This window comes from Saccostrea echinata, unplaced genomic scaffold (assembly GCF_033153115.1).
Source record: "Saccostrea echinata isolate AGI-Se365-2 ecotype Australia unplaced genomic scaffold, CSIRO_AGI_Sech_v1 ptg000054l, whole genome shotgun sequence".
NCBI classification, from domain to species: domain Eukaryota; kingdom Metazoa; phylum Mollusca; class Bivalvia; order Ostreida; family Ostreidae; genus Saccostrea; species Saccostrea echinata.
The window spans coordinates 9437439-9451788 of record NW_026889803.1 but is presented as its reverse complement, the minus strand read 5'-3'; the positions used below and the strand labels follow the sequence as shown (position 1 = coordinate 9451788).

Here is a 14350-nt window from a genome sequence, read left to right as displayed (position 1 = left end):
ATTTTTATTGATAGTCGTTCAGTAAGCCGACTCTTCTAATTAAATTCTACCATTTCTTTCTGATTATCGTTACTTTTGGAGGCTGATAAAAAACTCTAAACATTCCAAATTAGACAACCTACTATTTAAAGTTCAACCCTTTGCAATACATTGTACTTTCGGCATACTAATTGTTCGGATCATTCGATTGTAATTCATGCTCCGGAAATCTCGCGAGATTTAGAGTTTCCTCGACTTCGCCGCAAAAGAGCAGTATTAAGTTAGATAACTGTGAGGTAATCGCGATACAAAGTATTCATGATTACGCCAACCACTCCATACCCAGTGATTGCGCTAAATTTTGAATACGCCAATTTATGTACACACAAAGTATTTTCATTGTAGCCAATTGCAAGATAAAAGTAACTAAAACAATTTGTATTTTTTTTCATAATTACTACACCCTAAAAATTTGTCAAAACCATGACTTTTATAAAAGATTTGATAAATTCATTGTGGTAGTTGGCATTAAAAAATGAAAAATGCTATTCATTTCCATATCCAGACAAATGTTATATTAAACAAAAAATCACCTGCTTTTCACTAAAAATTATTTCTCTATGCGTCTTTTCGTCTTCTTTTTTCTTTTCAAAGCACCAGTACATCTAAAATATGTTTAAAATATTTTTTTTTTCAAATTAAAGAAATTCATTCTTATTGTCAATCATGAATACATGCATTTACATGCGTATATTATATTAAATCTTATTAGTGTGTATTTATAGCTAGGTTTTGACTCTAGGTTTAACTTTTCAAATATCAAAAATTTAGTTTTTTTTATCGCGTCAGACAAGCTTTTAAGAAATTAAGAAATAGGAAAACTAATACCTGTGTGACAGTGAACATAACCACTGCTGCCATATATACACACCGGCCACGTGCGACACATCAGCTTGATAGGACAAACTCTATTTATAGAATGATTGAAAACTTCGCTGCCTCGCTACGTGTGCATATTAATACGCACTTGTATGTCAAGCAGCCAATCGACCTTGTTGAGGTGGATGATGCGATATTTAGCATATTTAAAATTGAAAAAGAATAAAAGGAAAATAATCAAAGAATAAATGAAGTACTGCAAATTGTAAGTTAAAAATATCGAATAAAATAATCTGGAGAATGTTGTTCCAATTAAATGTGGGTAATGCAATGCGATATCCTGAAACCGAGGTTACACAATGCGATACAGGGATGAATAAAAACCTGCTTTCCCTGTGTTTTAAAAACTTTTTAAATGCATGTAATAATATATCGCCAAATAATATTTCTGAACTCTTATATAACAGTTATTTCATGTATATTTCGTGTAAAACGGTACTGGTCACTGCTCTGTAAATGAGCACGGCTCTATTTACTTCTGAGTACTTTGATTCTCATAAGTTTTAGAATACATGGAATCCCACATGATGGGAATGCAAGTCAGACTTCATAAATTTTGTTTCAATATTTCGCAAAGTGAATTTGACTTTAAAAATCTATTAATAATAAAGATCCGTACATCATTATCAAGTTGAATGCTGTGAAAGCAGTGTCTCCTTCATTTTCATTAATTGATTGATGACTTACATGTACTTTGTCTTTCGCAACTGAATTCCATTTTAAAAAGTTGAAAAACACATCATTTTTCTGTTATTGATTCATGTTTATTTTTCTGGTATCTGTTTTTGCCACATGTTGTTATAAACTTCTTTAGAATTCAATACAGGAGAGTCAACAAAGGGAAATAACACCAGTTTATTTTTTTTTTTTTTGTCTTCAGTGCAAAAGAGTCAGCAAAGGGATATAACTCTAGGTTAATTTTTAGGAAAAGTTATAATTTGAGGGGATTGGAATATGATTTTTAACTGATTTCCCCACCTCAAATCTTTTTTCATCTTTTAGATCTAAACTCGATCTTATTAAAAAGATCTTTTTTCTAAGTTTCAATTGCCTGCAAAAATTTATATGCATATCAAGAAATAGACACCTTTCATCATATTATCATATTAAAAACCTTGGGTTAAATTGATTAAAATTTAGATACACAGAAACTTTGATTACTTAGCTATAAAATGAAACCCATGTTATGTTCATCAATTTCCTACATTAAGGAAGCACAAAATTATTTTACAGAGTGATGACAATCAGGTCAGTTTTGCCATATATTTCAAAATCGTTGCTATGGAAACCAAGGAGGTACTGTTCAAAATTTACCCACCAATAGTCTTTATAAAGGACAATCTCTAATATCATAGTGATAAAATAAAATTCCATGATAGTGCCAAGCATTTATGGTCCTTATAGAGAATTGATGTTAAGGAAGCTCTAAACAATGCACACTAAAGAGTTCTATTTGTAGGGAAGTTTTTTTGAGTTAGAGTGATCTGCCCTTAGAAGAAAAATAGAATAAATGGGAATCTACAGTTAATGACACAATTTCTTATGAAATAAAGTATTTTTAATATTATGTTAGACCAAGATTAAGTAATTGAATACATTATTTTCATTAATTTTCCCGATGTAAGTAAACAACAGTGATTTCTGTTCACAAATAGTTCATTGTCTTTGAACATTTTTTCTGCAGAAATAAGGCAGGTACCCTATGTAGAATATGAAATAGATACACCGAATTTGTGCACTTTATATGATACTAGATGAAATCCCGCGCAAGCACGGGGAATTGAATTGATGCCACTACCGACAGAAAATGTATTGTAGTTTCTACTGACAGCCTACAGGCTTATAGAAGAAAGAAACACTTTGTTCAAATTCCCGCATGAAGTAGATGTATGTCTCCACCCCCCACCCCCTTTTTTGTAAAAACTTGAAAAATAACAATTTCATGAATTGACGTTTATTTTGAAACCTGTAATACTATGTTATGGATATTGTATTTCAGATGCTCTTACTTCATTTCCGCCAAGGATAAAAGCAACGAATATGCACATTTTACTGATCAACTGATTTTTGATTTGGAGGGATGCGTTAAAAATTCACAGGTACTTGGGTCTTGGTTTATAAATATGTATGAACCTCATTGATATGTAAAAAAAATACTTTACTTTTTTACATATCAATAAGTACATACATATTTGTAAACCAAGACCCAAGTACCTGTGTAAAAAATAGCTTTTAACGCCCTATGAATAGGCCGAGTATTTGATACAAAAGACTGTATTCAGGAAAAAAACCCCAAAAATGTATTGATTAAAGCACAAAATTTTACAGCTTTACAGCTGTATTTGAACAATACCTTATTTATAAATTTTCTCTTTTCATGTTAGCAAGTATATTACGAAGTACAAATTGTACTTCAGGTTCGTTGCCACGATGCTCTTAGTAAGGAAGTATACAAATTTTACCGATAAATTTATTAGGAAAACCTACTACATATATGTAATATATTTGTCTTTCGATATATAAATGTATTCACAACTTATAGTATTATCAATGATTTACCATTATTTCAACGACCATTCACACAAAAACTTTTTTGTGTTCATGCAGCTGTAATCGCCTCGTTTTTCTTTTTAATATCGGGCTTGATGCTATATGATGTTCTAGAAGCTTCCGTCAATATTAAGTTCGGTGAATGACGAAAATAATTTGCACATTTCCCTTTTTAATCGGTTATCACAACTTATTTTTTTTACCACCTGTATATCATTTAAATCAAGTTATGATTGAATAATTCAGTGATGACGTTTTATGACATTAAAAAAAAAACGATTGCTTGTTGTCAGTTACATTAAAAATTGCCAGTAACTTAGATCCGCCAACGGTAACGCCACTGTACTCACGTTTTTTGCTATTTTATGGCTTTTTATAGGAAAGACATTCGAAATAATTACAAATTAGCAAAAAAGAAGGGGTTTCAGAAGACCTTTAAAGTTATTTTTGTCAAAGATATACCACTTCCTTCTGTTTGGAAAAGAAATTCTACCATTCTGAAGGGAATGTTTACACTCAATTCCTATGACACCGAAACAACAATCAAGGAAAACCTTGCCACTTTATTACAACAATCCACATGTGCCCTAGACAGAATTTTGTTTCTGTCATTCAGTGGGAAGGTGCTAAATCCGCCATGTGTTCCTCCTGGATTTCAGTGGAGTGGGGAATGTTTAAAAACTAACATTGGACAAGGAAAATTATATGTTATGATCAAAGAGGACAAGAAGCAAGTATGTATATTGAATGACTTCCGAGGAATTTTAAAGTGTATATATATATATAAGAGAGAGAGAGAGAGAAAGAGAGAGAGAGAGAGACTGGTATATATATATATATATATATATATATATATATATATATATATATATATATATATATATATATATATATATATATATATATATATATATAATATATATTATATTATATAATATTAAATTACTGAATTCTCTTGACATCATTAAAGTATTGGGCACTACATTTTTGATAATTCATTTAATATGAGTACATGTGATAATAACAAAAATAATGTATTGTACTTTTGTTTTCAGGAAGATTATGGAGCAACTGCTACCTGACTACAATAACTTCTTTTCATCATTGTTAGAATCTATAAATCTTTTGGGAAGAGAAGGAGAGAAATGCCACTTCTAATGATATTACTGTTTAAATAGACTTGATGAAACAATTCAGTCATTAAAATTCATTGAACTGGTCATGTTGCAAAGAAATATTGCAAATCAAAAGGTAATTGAGGACATCAGAATGTTAACTTTTTATTTCCTTCTTACTGAAAACACATGGAAGTAGTTGAGTATATCAAATACACATGCAGTTCCGAGTTAGAATGCAGTTGCTGTTCAAGAGAAACAATTCCTTGTGCCTGGTGTTTTTAGACATCCTTTTCTTATTTTAGATCTTGAGAAAGTAATGTTCCTGAATTCAGTTGGATTCAAGATGAAAGACATTGCAAGATGTTTTTAATTGATAGAACAACGCTGTGGAGAAAACTGAGAAAAATGAATCTTCTTCTTCCAGTAAGGAGTTGACCTCTTATTAAGAGTGATAATAACTCCGGCTTGGTTAAAACAGGAGGCTTCTTCTTTTAAAAACAGATAAAACTATATACAATGTCTTATCACGTCTACCAGGGTTGAAGCTGGGTCCAGGGGACACTGTCTAGTCCCTTCCTGAACTCCTCGATAGTAGCTGCTGCTGTCACTGTTTCTGGCAGACGATTCCAGTTTCTCACCGAAAGTGGGAAGAAAGAGTTCTTATAAACCTCTTTGGTTACACGACGTTGTCTATATCTATGGCTACCTCTAGTTCTTCTGTCCCAAGGTATGTAATATTTGTCTGGATTTATGTCCACAAGGTGGTTCCTGATTTTGTAGCACAGAACAAGTCGATGTAATGTTCTCCTGTGCTGGAGTGAGTTCCACTCTAATTGGTCCAGTAGTGATGTTACAGACCCAGGGGAGGTATCCGAGTACTGGTTGAAGACGAATCTGGCTGCTCTACGCTGTACCTGCTCCAAATCCTGTGTTAAGTTGGCCTGATAAGGATCCCACACTGATGATGCATATTCGATCGATGGTCTGATCATGGTACAGTACGCTGTTGCCTTAACTGGTGATGTACATTGGCCCAGGTTTCGTCTCAGGAAGCCCAAGATTCTTGTAGCTTTCCCTATGTTGGTGTAGATGTGTTTGGTCCATTGTAGGTCTTTGGAGATGGTTACACCAAGATACTTCCCACTCTCCACCACTTCCAGCTGATGTCCATGCAGGGTGTATGATGTTTGCAGTGGCTGCCGTTTATTGGAGATCCTAAGAACCGTGCATTTTTCGGGGTGGAAACACATCTGCCACTTCTTTTCCCATCTCTCTAATGCAGTGAGGTCCTCCTGTAACTTGACTGCATCTTTCTGGTTTCGGATCTGACGGTAGACGAGGCAATCATCTGCAAACAGTCTGGCATCTGAATTGGTGCACTCCGGTAAGTCATTAATGTAGGTCAGGAATAGTAAGGGTCCCAGGACAGTTCCTTGTGGTACTCCCGAAAGTACATCCAGAGGTGAGGATGTATGTCCATCAAGAACCACTGATTGGGTTCTACAACTTAGGAAGTCCTTAATCCAGCCCAGTGTGGTACCTGACACTCCGTAGTGCTCCAACTTCAGTAGCAGACGTTGATGAGGGACTTTATCAAATGCATGTATGCAAATGAATGTTGCTTTACACGAGTTTACTGAAATAGATGACAATCAGTTAACCCTAGAAATAGATGATATTTGCAAGAAAAATCCAAATACTGGAATATCTATGATGCATGGATATTTGAAAGCAAAAGGAATTATAGTTCAAAAGAGGCGAATTCAGCATATTTTGCGTGAAATTGATCCCAGCAGTTCTGTGCTTAAGTACGGAAGGGAATTACCGCCAAAAGTCTATTTATCTTGCTTTTATTCTTATCTGCCTACTTCTTTATTCTTTGTTATTATTGTAACTATATGTCACTTTATTGTTTTCATATTCGTCTTTATTACATTTCACTTTGAACTTTTTTCATTCTTCATTTTGTCCTTACTTCTATGTTGCTTTATTCTTGTAAATTCGTTCTTCTTTCTTTTAAATTGATACAGTTTCTTTAATAAATAATTATGATCATCTCTATTACAAATGTAAATTCAGTCACGCAAACCATGAAGCGCATTCAACGAAGACGAATACAAGTAGTGTGAATTTAATGCGGAATTATAACGCTAGGTGGCAGTGTGTTCGCTGCGAGTGTTGGTAAAATTAGGTACGCAAACCCGGGTCGAGGTTATTCGAGATTTTTCAATTTTCTGTCTTAATACTTTATCAATCGAATCCAAATTTTCAAATGATGTATGTTATAGGTTCAGGCATGTACCCGGTGTCGTTCCCCCTGAAAGCTGGCTAGATGGTAAGACTTCCCCCGGAAGACTAGATATATAGTGAGACTTCTCCAGGGGAAGTCTCGCTATATAGCCAGTCTTCCGGGGGAAAGTCTCACTATATAATCAGTCTCCCCCCTTCATAGCGAAACTTCCCCCCTTTAATTTAGTTTCCGAATTTTTTTTTTATTGTAAAACAATGTTTTTATACTAACGTTTTCAGTGTTTGGATAAAATTTCTATATGAATGAGTAAATAAATATATGAATAAATAATAAAAACATTTTAATAGTGATTTTTATAAAATTTAAAACAACTTAACCATGCAGGTAAACATAGGTAAACTGCACGTTTCTACGGGTAATGACCTCTTTACTGTTAAACTAATTATGTCTTTTTTCTTTTGATAAGAATCGTCTCGGAACAATACAATAATCTGCTGTGCACGATAAATTTTTAATGCACACTTTTATATGATTCATTTGAAACTAAACATCTTTTTTTTTTAGATATATAAGATCATTACCTAAATATGCAATATATACATCGTTGATGTAAATAAAATCCAAACAAAACACGGAAGGGGAAATCTCACTATGGTCGTTTAGGACGGAAGACTCACTATATAGTCATTGCCCCCCTCACTATGGGGAAAATCTCACTATATGACACCGGTAGCGGGGGGGGGGGGGGGGGCTTGCCACCAACATTTTTCTAGCCATAACTTTTTACTACTGAAAATGTTCAATGAAAGTCTGTTCCCCCCCCCTCCCACTTTTTGTTGCAGTTTTATCAAATAGGGGCCATGTACATAGTGATGTATGAGTAAACTTTGAAAGAATGAATTTGGAAGATGTTGGACCCCCTTCCCCCAAAAATAGAATTTTCGGGTTTGAAGTTTTTTCCTCTCTTTTTTGTTTTTGTTTGTTTGTTTGTTTGTTTTTGTTTGTTTGTTTGTTTGTTTTTTGTTTTTGTTTTTTTTTTTTTGCTTGTCAAGAGTTTTAGGTAGGTTATTTTGTTCTCTGGCTGCCCCTTTCAAAAACAATACTACGTCTCTAAGTTTCTGTATTCGCTGTAAAAATTGTCAATATCTATACAAGTATATATGTGTACATGTATTTAGATTTTGAAAATCTCAATATTTTAGGCGATATTTGATTTCCAATTTGCTAAAATAGGTAGGCAATATCAATCCGACATTTTACGTATTTTTTGCCAAACGAGACATTGACAAAATATTTTTTTTGAGTTATTCTGATGTCAAACACTGTGTGCTTACTAGAGATATTTATTTCTTTATTGAAAAGTGCTATTTCTATACAAAAAATTAATACATATTTTCATAAAAACCGGGGGAAGTTTCTATAGTATGCCCCGGTCTGGCCTGGTTCCGGTCACGCCTACCAATGACTTTCCGCACTACTTTGCAGAGCATTATGGGTTGGCCGAAACCTGGCCCCGGGATCACGAAACATCTTAGGCTTAAGTCAAAATCTTCATGTTGTTCTAAAATGTTAAAGAAGTCAAGCAGACCAAAATTTAAAATATTTTTCAATTTTGCCTTGCAAAAGTGTTGTTATCTTCAAATTTAGAGATTAAGTCGACAATTATGAAGCATTTTACAGGAAACTGAAAATTTGACTTAAGTCTAAGTTTGTTTCATGATCCTGGGGCCAGAATAGCCCCGGTCCCCAGAATCACGCGACTGCGCATGAACAGTTACTTTCCTGAATAAAGAAATGTCAGTTCAGTGGAAGCTAGCTAATATATAGGGGTCCTAAAAAACCACTCAATTTATAAGGGCATACTAGTACATCCAACAAATAACGTGAATATAGAGTTATATTTTGCAGGTGACAGAAACTACACAATTATTTTGGAGTTTTCATCATTGGTCCGGTATATAAATAAACTTATAACTAACATAACTTGAAAATTTGGGCTCGATTGTTAAAGTATTAAGACAGAAAATTGAAAAATCTCGAATAAGCTAAGCCCGGGTATGCATACCTAATTTTACCAACACTCGCAGCGAACACCTTGCCACCTAGCGTTATAATGCCGCATTAAATTCACACTACTTGTATTCGTCTTCATTGAATGCGCTTCATGGTTTGCGTGACTGAATTTACATTTGTAATAGAGATGATCATAATTATTTATTAAAGAAACTGTATCAATTTAAAAGAAAGAAGAACGAATTTACAAGAATAAAGCAACATAGAAGTAAGGACAAAATGAAGAATGAAAAAAGTTCAAAGTGAAATGTAATAAAGACGAATATGAAAACAATAAAGTGACATATAGTTACAATAATAACAAAGAATAAAGAAGTAGGCAGATAAGAATAAAAGCAAGATAAATAGACTTTTGGCGTTAATTCCCTTCCATACTTAAGTGGGATTTATGGCATATAGAAGAAAATACAGTGTTCCGGGACCTAACAGTCTCTGGCATATTGATGGCCACCATGCCTTAGTTCGCTAGAGTTTGGTTACCCATGATGGGATAGATGGATATAGCAGATTAATAGTATACATGTACTTAAAGTGTTCAGGGAACAATCTTGCAGAAACTGTTCTGAGTTTGTTTGAAGAAGCCACAGAGAAGTATGGAATTCCTTCAAGAGTTCGTGGAGATCATGGTTGTGAGAATGGATTGGTAGCACAGTTCATGGATACTAGAAGAGGAGTTTTATTACGGGAAGATCAGTCCATAATAGTAGGATTGAAAGATTGTGAAGGGATGTTTATTACGGAGTAATTCAGACATTTTTGCTTTGTTCTACTACTTAGAAATTGAATCAGTTTTGGAAGTGGGCAATGAAAATGATTTATTTTGTCTACATTATGTGTTTCTGCCACGAATTAATAATGAACTTCATGAATTCAAAGAGGCTTACAATAACTATGGACTTCCCACTGAAAAAAGCTGGAGTCCTTACAAATTGTGGGTGAATGGCATGATTAATATAAATCTACAAAACAGTTTGGCTGTATTGAATAATGGAAACAGTCAACCTGTCAGTAGAATTGAAAATGGAGAGTTTCTTGAAGTAGGTGAGGAAAATGCTATTTATATTCCAGAAGTTGAAATAGATACATCAGATGATCAAATGGAAAATATCATCAACAGCCGAAAAGAACAGTGTAATCCTTTAGCCATATGTGATGATAATGGTATAAGCATTTACCTTTTGGCTAGGAATCTAGTGAGGGAATATTTGTCCAATGGAGAAATTCACAATGAGCATAATTGAACATGTATTCTGTAGTTTTAAAAAGTGAAAAGACATTATATTTAATTAAAATTTAACATTTTTTTCTCTAAATGTATCCACCTTAAACTTATTTTATATATATATATATATATATATATATATATATATATATATATATATATATATATATATATATATATATATATATATATATATATATGCCTCTGTTGGCATAGGTCATTTTAATTACTATGTTAAGTTTGTTTTTTTTAACTTGCAGAATGAATTAGATGGTTGAAAATTAAGCCAAATAATTTTTTCCTCCCAGAAATGCAAACATGTATATTGAGAGCAGGTTGTTTTGGTTTCATATTTAAGTTGGAGATTATGATATTAGCATAGCCACTTTAATGGTTATTTTATTTCAAAAAAAATTAAAAATTGCTAAGAGTTGCATCTATGTTATACATATTTAATTTATGGACACTGTATGAAGGTTACCGGGTAAAGTAGAGATGACATAGTATTTGAATGGACTATACATGTATTTATGACACTGTGACCTTTCAAAGTAACACTCAATAGAGATAATATCGTATTCCTTTAATAAAAGTTTTATTCCCAAACTTCAAAGGTACATTTGAGACTGTAATACAGAATTTGCTTTCTATTTAAAAAAGTGAAAGACAAGCATTGTCATCTAGATATTCATGCACTCTTTTCTATATATTTTATCATAGCTACCCTGCCTTTTCAAAGTTAAAATAATTAGAATCATTTAGATTTTATGTGGTTGCGTGTACAAAGCTAAAATGACAGTGAATATATCTCCCAAGAACGAGAGCAATCAAGAAATTCTCAAATTTGTCTTCCCTGCTTATACTAAAGCAGGAAACAATCAAATTATTTAGTAAATTATCTGAATCAGGATTATTTTTGCAATTCATTTCTTCTTTGGATTGAAGAATTATTATCATTGAGACAGTGTTGTTTCCAAAGTGTGGTTTGATGATATTTTGAATTATTCCTTTGTTTAAAGCAAGAGGCCCAAAGACCTAGAATAATAGTAAAACTCTACTCTAAGCATCTTAGTATGGTAAATATTTAGATAACATCTTGAAACTCAAATTCACACACTTTGAGAACCCAAAGTGCCTCAACTGCCAAAGATAATGATTCCAAGCTTTTTATTTAGATATAGCCTTATTCCTAAAGCTACACTAATTCAGGACAGAAAGGAGTCAACTAACAAAGTTTGACGATTTTGCACCACTTAGGATATTAAATATTATCTTAAAAGTGTGAAATTCCCAAAATACTAGTAGGTCATGGTGACCTACTTTTCAGTTAAAACACTTGTCGGACCTAAAATACATCATCCGACATGATTTGGTCCTCACAGTGGGCAAAATATTTAAAGTTTTAAGAAAACATCATTTTAGGTCAACACGCAGGACGTGGAGACTGGTCCTTTAGATGAGACCACATAAACAGAGGTCCCATGTCACAGTAGATGCTGGCACGAAAAAAAAATCCCTCATTGCTCATTTGTCAACTCCAAGTAAAGTTCTAAATTTGCAGCACTCCACCTGCAATTGGTGGCGTCTCCATATGAGTGAAACATAGGTAATCAAAGATTACGAAGCTCACTTCGACTAATGTTATCTATTAGTAATTAAGGCAAATATCACATTTTATTCTAGTAAGTGTGCATCCATAGACAAATATCCATGCAAGTTTGGTTTAGTTAGGACTTGTAGTTAATTGAGAATGGACCTGCTTCAAAAACTTTAATCTATTCACTTATCAAGAAAAATATCTGTCCGTTCCAACATCTGGAGCAAGTCTGACAGTGTTTATCCTAAGGTTCAACATTCATGCAAGTTTAATCATAACAGGTGATAAAATATAGAGCTAGTCCAAACACTTTATCCTGGTCACTCATCAGGAAAATGTATGTCAGACTCAGCATCCAAAGCTGGTCTGGAAGTCTCCATCAGTAGATACACCATCCATACTCATTTGGTTAAAGTATGGCTAAAATTTACTCGTCTGGAAAATGTGGGTCAGATCCAGCATCCGAAGCAAGTCTGGTAGTGTACATCCATAGATGCATCATCCATGCAATATTGGTCCAGGTAGAGCTTATATTATAGTTACATGGTAATGAACCTATTCCTAAAACATTAACCTGGTCACTCATCTGGAAAATAAAGGTCAGATCCAGCATTCAAAGCAGATCTGTAAGTGTTCATCCCTATAATCCTACAAGTTTGGTCCAGGTAGGCTACTTATAGTTACTTGGTAATGGACTTGCTCCTAAACCTTTAACCGGGATGCCGACACTTTGTCAATGTGAGCTTAAAATTCTTTCCAGGGGTATTTAACAGCAAACAAAGATTAATTTCCTGATTTTCTCCCCTTGTTTAAAGGCCACATCCCTATTTTTAGTATATGTCATAAATGCTTATTATTTCCATGCAAAATGATTTTCTGACTGACCATTAGAGTGCATGAGCAACTATAATGAATGTATCGTTTAAAAACCAATACATCTAGTAAAACTTGTTACATTATTTCAACAATCACTACTGTTAAATCTTTTCTTGCATTTTTTAAATATATATTTAGGAAAAAGTCTTGTCAGAAAAGTTTTTTAAACTTTTAATAAAACATATCAATAAAACTTAATACATTTATTGAAAGAAAATACAAACTCCCAGGTAAAAATGTATTATTATCAGAGGACAGGGATTTATCAGCCTATTTTGGGAAACGCCATTTTTGGGAAATTGGGAAAAATTATCGGCTTTTTGATGAAATTGGGAAAAATTAAAATTGTTCCTTAGATCCTTAATCTTTGTGTTCTTCCAACGTGTAAAAATAAGTTCATGAACATGAAAATAAAACGCATAATTTTAATCAATATTAATGGCATCTCAATTATTTTGAAGATATTGGTTCTCATAGAAATGGGCAAGGATTTAAGAAATGAACTCTCGAAGACCTCCATTATATGTACCATGGATCTAAAATCTGTTTCACTTAATAAAGATATTGCCTTAAGATTCTAAAGCAATGTAGTTGTAAACTAAGTGGTTAAATTTTCATATGTATTTTTTTTGTCATTCATTTTTCTGAACTTAGGTACTGTACTGTTTCCCTAGAGGTCTTAAATTGAACAATATGAGTCTTTACCAAATTATATCAAACTATATCAAATTTCAAAGACACTATGTTCCAGTTTTGGATGAAACTTACCGTTCTGCATAAGTTGATGAAACATAAATGATGATAATATGGACAGGAACAAATTTTGATCACAATAGGCTCACTTGAATATTTGCCTCGGGTGTCTAAAAAAGCAAACATTTGAAAACACACACATGTACACAGTTAGCCTAGTAACATTTTGTTCTATAGTATAAATTATAAAAGAAAACATAGTACCTAAAATAAAGGTAACTACACTGTATATTTGTCACACAACCATTACAGAAAGCAATTATTTTGTGATTTACAAAGAATGTCCAATATATCTTTTTATAAAGCAAAATTTTGTGTGAGGTCATTTATAAAATATACACAAGAGAATTCAGAACAACACATTCTAAAATACCTACTATCCTTTCATTTTAATACAATATCTGCTCTAAATAACAGGTAAAATTTGACTGGTTATGGGTAAAGCCTAAACAGAATATCTTCAGACAGTTTTGACTTGTTATCCATCAAGTTAACTGGATCATCCAAAAGATTTTAATAGACAGACACCATTTTTACTATACATGTCCAACATACATGTACAGTGGCACCGCGTTTATCCGGACGCCATTTATCCGGACGCTTCCCCATCCGGACGATATTTTTTGGGAACTGATTTTTTCCACGTTATTTTGTCTCATTAATCCGGAAATTCGCGTTCCGTATCCGGACGGCCAATTTCTACCACAAAACATAAAAATGACTCGTTTATCCGGACGGTAATTTTTCAAGAAACGACTTTTTCACACTTAGCTTGCATTCGTGTTAATTGTTATAAAAACATTGGCCATGCAGTCAGTTTGAAGGCGGTTACCTGTGACCTACAAACAATAGCGTCTATAATTAGCGTGTGTTTACCCCAATATCTTTAGAATTTAGCTTACACTGTGCATGAATTGAATAATAATCCGTTCAAAATCATATTGCTGACCGTATGTACATCGGTAAATTCATGAGAATTTTGGAGAGTTGTA

The 14350-nt window shown here is 33.2% G+C and overlaps 1 protein-coding gene across 1 annotated transcript in view; it reads left to right on the top strand.

The window, feature by feature from the left end:
• LOC133172714 (thioredoxin-related transmembrane protein 2 homolog) overlaps window positions 1-9146 on the top strand; it is a 284179-nt gene extending 275033 nt beyond the window's left edge. Inside the window, exon 9 of the mRNA XM_061307668.1 lies at window positions 9136-9146. The gene's annotated coding sequence lies outside the window, so the exon portion shown is untranslated. The remainder of the gene's footprint in view (window positions 1-9135) is intronic.
• The last annotated feature ends 5204 nt before the right edge of the window (window positions 9147-14350 follow it).